General features: G+C 43.3%; 1 pseudogene; it reads left to right on the forward strand.

The window, feature by feature from the left end:
- Window positions 1–688: 688 nt before the first annotated feature.
- Window positions 689–4,337, forward strand: LOC131900007 (small ribosomal subunit protein uS5-like; annotated as a pseudogene).
- The last annotated feature ends 584 nt before the right edge of the window (window positions 4,338–4,921 follow it).

Consider the following 4,921-nt stretch of genomic DNA (forward strand, 5'->3'; position numbering starts at 1 on the left):
AAGAGACAGCCCATGTTCTACAGAGACTAGGTAGCAAGGAAATAGACTGGATAGATCAGAGACCTAGGATCAAACTAAAAACAACGGAAAAAAATAAAGCAAACAACCCAAAGAAATGATTCCTAATGATATTCTGCTGTACAGATCAATGCCTTGTCCACTTGTAATCAAAGAGACTTCCTCTGGGTGTAGATAGAAGCAGATGCACAGCTAGACATCATGCAGAGAGAGAGTCAAAATTGGAGTCTCCAACAGGTCCCTCACTTTAGAGTTCAGAGAAACCCAAGGAAGAGGGGTAACAAACAGTATAGGAGGCAGAGGGTTCAAAGATACCAGTAAAACAGGGCCCATGGAATCAACATGGACTCAATGACTCACTGTGACTGAAGCTGCAAGTATGAGGCCTGTATGGGTCTTCACCAGGTCTTCTGTATTTATGTTATAGCTGGTAGCTTTTGTATATGTTATGGCTGTTAGCTTGGTGGTTTTGTGGGACTACAAAGTGGGAGCTGTTGCTTCTCTGACACTTTTGCCTGCTCTTGAAACACTTTTTGTCCTATTGTGTTGCCTTGTCCAGTCTTGATAGGAGGCCTTTTGCCTTTTCTTATTGTATCCTGTTTTGCCCATTTTGGCTGCTGTCTCTTGGAGGCCTCTTCTTTTCTGAAGAAGAAATAGAGAGGGAGTGGATATGGGGGAAGAGAGTGGGGAGAGGATAGGAGAGAGGAAAACAGTGGTAGGGATGTATTGTGTAAGAGAAAAATCTATTTTAAATAAAAAGAAAAGAACAAAAGGAAAGGAGAAACAAACAGAGACAAAATGAGAAGAAGTGGAAAGAGGAAACCACTGAGTCAGTGATCAAATCAAGAGAAATCAGGGCTTATTTAAATCCTTTTCTGCTTCTTCTCCCTTCCCTTTCCTGGTCCCCTTCCTCCTCTTCCTCCTTCTCCTCCTCCTTCCTCCTCTTCCTCCTCTGTCTTCTTCTTCCTCAGAAAAACACCAAATGGCAAATGATGCCCATGCAGTGGGAAGGCAGTGAGGACCCAGAAACCCAGGATTATGAAGCTGAGGCATCTTCTGAGGAAGATTCCACAGCAGTCTTAGGGGCCTAGTCATGGTCAAGGCCACAGGGTTCATGAAGGTAAACCTGAAGACAAGGCATAGATCCCAATCACCACACTGGGCTGCCTGGTTAAGGACATGAAGAACAAGTCCCTGGAGGACATCTACCTGTTCTCTCTGCCCATTAAGGAATTACAGATTATTGAATTTTTTCCTGAGTGCAACCGCAAAGGACAAGGTGTGGCGAGCCACAAGAATATATTATAGAGATTCAGCTGTGTATTAAAGCTATACTTTGACAGGCCAAGGGTCTGTCAAAAGGAAAGTCATTTATTATGAATATTTAGTGTTATCCATGTAAGGATTCTGTCCTTAATTATGTCACCATCCTGTGATGGCATCCCAGCCTAAAAAGTGGGCATGCCCTCTGTGCGCCCTCTTCCTTTCCGCACTCTCTCTTTCCATTCTCTTGCCTCCGCATGTTCTCTCTGTTTCTCTGTCTCTCTGTCTCTCTGTCTCTGTCTCTCTGTCTCTGTCTCTCTCTCTCTCTCTCTCTCTCTCTCTCTCTCTCTCTTTCTCTCTCTCTCCCCCTCTCTCCCAATAAGGCTCTAGAAAGGTAACCATGGCTTGTGATTCTTCAGATCAGCACTCTCCTCACGCAGCCAACCATGAGCGCTACACCATAACCAACAATCAAACATTTACTATTTCAGCTGTCTTCTGCTATGAAATTTTTGCATGTCCAAATATTTTCAGACCATTTAGTAACAGTTCAGCTCCCCAGACCTGCTGAACTTCTAGGTAACTAACTTCCCTGCTGGAGCCAGTAGTTGGATAAGGTCGCATAGGCAAAGACAAGCTGGAGGGAGGCACATAGCTTTGTTTCTTGTGCTAATGAAGCTCAGACCATCTTCTGGCCTTGAGGCTTAGCAGCTCTCCAGAGCAATTGACTGAGAACAAAAGAGGTTTTTTTTTTTTTTTTGAGTTTATTTATTTATTTTTTTTATTTTGCAATACAATTCAGTTCTACATATCAGCCACGGATTTCCTTGTTCTCCCCCCTCCGGCCCCCCTTACCTCCCCCCCCAGGATTGAGATCAACCTGGTAGACTCAGTCCAGGCAGGTCCAGTCCCCTCCTCCCAGGCCAAGCCAAGCAACCCTTAATAGGCCCCAGGTTTCAAAGAGCCAACTCATGCAATGAGCACAGGACCTGGTCCCACTGCCTGGATGCCTTCCAAACAGATCAAGCCAATCAACTGTCTCACCCATTCAGAGGGCCTGATCCAGTTGGGGGGCCCCTCAACCATTGGTTCATAGTTCATGTGTTTCCATTCCTTTGGCTGTTTGTCCCTGTGCTTTATCCAACCTTGGTCTCAACAATTCTCACTCATATAAACCCTCCTCTTTCTCGCTAATTGGTACATGGAAACAACCTAGATACCCTTCAACTGAAGAATGGATAAACAAAATGTGGTACATGTACGCAATGGAATACTACTCAGCAGAGAAAAACAATGACATCATGAGGTTTGCAGGCAAATGGATGGATCTAGAAAAAATCATCCTGAGTGAGGTAACCCAGACTCAGAAAGACAAACATGGTATGTACTCACTCACAGGAGGATACTAGATGTGGAACAAGAATGACTGGACTGTTACTCACATCACCAGGGAGGCTACCTGGAAAACAGGACCCCAAGAAAGACACGGGGATCTCCCAATGACGGAGAAATGGAAGAGATCTACATGAACAGCCTGGACATGAGTGGGGATAATGAAGGGTGAGGGTCGAGGGAAAGAGGGCTTGGGGGAGTGGGAAATCCCAGCTGGATCAACAACAGAGAGGGAGAACAAGGAATAGGAGACCATGGTAAATGAAGACCACATGAGAATAGGAGGAAGCAAAGTGCTAGAGAGGCCCACAGAAATCCACAAAGATACCCCCACAATGGACTGCTGGCAATGGTCGAGAGACAGCCTGAACTGACCTACTCTGGTGATGGGATGGCCAAACACCCTAATTGTCGTGCTAGAAACCTCATCCAACTACTGAGGGATCTGGATGCAGAGATCCATGGCTAGGCCCTGGGTGGAGCTCTGGAAGTCCAATTAGCGACAAAAGAGGTTTTTTTTTTTTTTTTTTTGGTTTTTTTCGAGACAGGGTTTCTCTGTGTAGCTTTGGGCCTTTCCTGGAACTCGATTTGGAGACCAGACTGGCCTCGAACTCACAGAGATCCGCCAGATATCAAGGTGGAAGGTAGAACAACATTCCTGAGGAGGCAGAGAAACACATGACCAGAGAAAGAAAGGACAGACATTTTCTGTAGAGCAGACAGAACAGCATGACCAGGGAGAAGAGAAGAACACAGAGGTAATATAGACAGTAAGGCAGAATTCTTGAACCAGGAGTAGAGAGTAGTAGAGATGGATAATGAAGAAACTTATGACGAAGATGAGGCTGGAAGCATAAGAGCTTAGTCGTTAACAGGACTATGAGAGGGAACCAGACAGAACTGAAGCTATGGAGTCAGGATTTCACCCCACAGAAATAAAGTAGAAGGATAAGGAGCTTGGTGCATCTAGAGCTATTCCTGCCCTGAAAGCCTGACAGAGCTGTAGATAAAGTTTTGTCTTAGAGGAATAAAGTTAACAGACATAAGAGCATAGTGTAAGTAGATTTTTTTTCCCTCAGATATCCCATGCTGGACATAGCAAAATCCCCAGACCCTAGGTAATCCATAACTAGGTTCTAAAGATTGTGCCTGTGGGGAAGCAGACTGGGGCTGACCAGTAGACCAGATTCAAGGCTTTTATCACTATTGGGGATTATAATGATCATGTTAGTCTTGGTGCTAAGTGCTACAAGGAGGTAGATACTGCCATTCGAGGGGCCATCATCTTGGTCAAGCTTTTGGTTGCCCTTGTCAGGTAGAGGCTACTGGGGAAACAAGATTTGCAAGCCCTCCCACCATTACATACAAAGTAATAGGCTGCTGTGGCTCTGTGTTGACCCATCTCCTATGCCCAAGAAACTACTGATGATGGCTGGTATTGATGACAGCTATCCATCAGCCAGGGGTTGCACTGCTACCCTGGACAACTTTATTAAAGCCATCTTTGATGCAATCTCTAAGACCTACAGCTTCTGACCCTTGACCTCTGGAAAAAGATTGTGTTCACCAAGTCTCCTTATCAGGAATTCACTGACCACTTTGTGAAAACCTACACCAGAGTCTTTGTTCAGAGGACCCAAGCTCCAGCTGTGGCCACCTCATAAGGGTATTTATACAAGAAAAATGAAGTAAATTAAACTAAACAAAAATTCCTTTTCATTGAAATACAATTTTTGCAAAATTTCTATTGAAATGCTAACAATTTGTCTCCTATTTGCTGTTGTAAAAAATATTGACTAATTTGGAAATTAAATTCAGAAGGAAACCCAAAAATTGGAGGCTGGGGGGTGGGGATGGTATTGGCTCAATCATTGCAGAATATAAAACACTTCCTTGTACTTTTTAATATCTCCTATCTAGTCACCATTTATTTATATTTATGTATGTAGTTAGTCAATTAGTCACATTAAAAAGCATTTGGGTTCCACATTACTTTTAGATACTGAATCATTTTGTTCATGACTACTTATTGAGTAAACCACATCTGTTGATCAAGTACATTTCAATCTTACTGTATTGTGAGGTTGAATAAAAAATAAACTGATGATGTTGAAGTTCACTGAGGTCCTGAAAAATACATTGCAATTTTATGCCTGTTTAGATTACTTCATTATTAGTTTTTACATTTTTCTTTTGGAGTTAAAGTGAAATTTGCTATATTTTTCAAGAAAGCATAGTGAGATTCAGT

The sequence above is a fragment of the Peromyscus eremicus genome, chromosome X (assembly GCF_949786415.1).
Source record: "Peromyscus eremicus chromosome X, PerEre_H2_v1, whole genome shotgun sequence".
Classification (NCBI taxonomy): Eukaryota; Metazoa; Chordata; class Mammalia; order Rodentia; family Cricetidae; genus Peromyscus; species Peromyscus eremicus.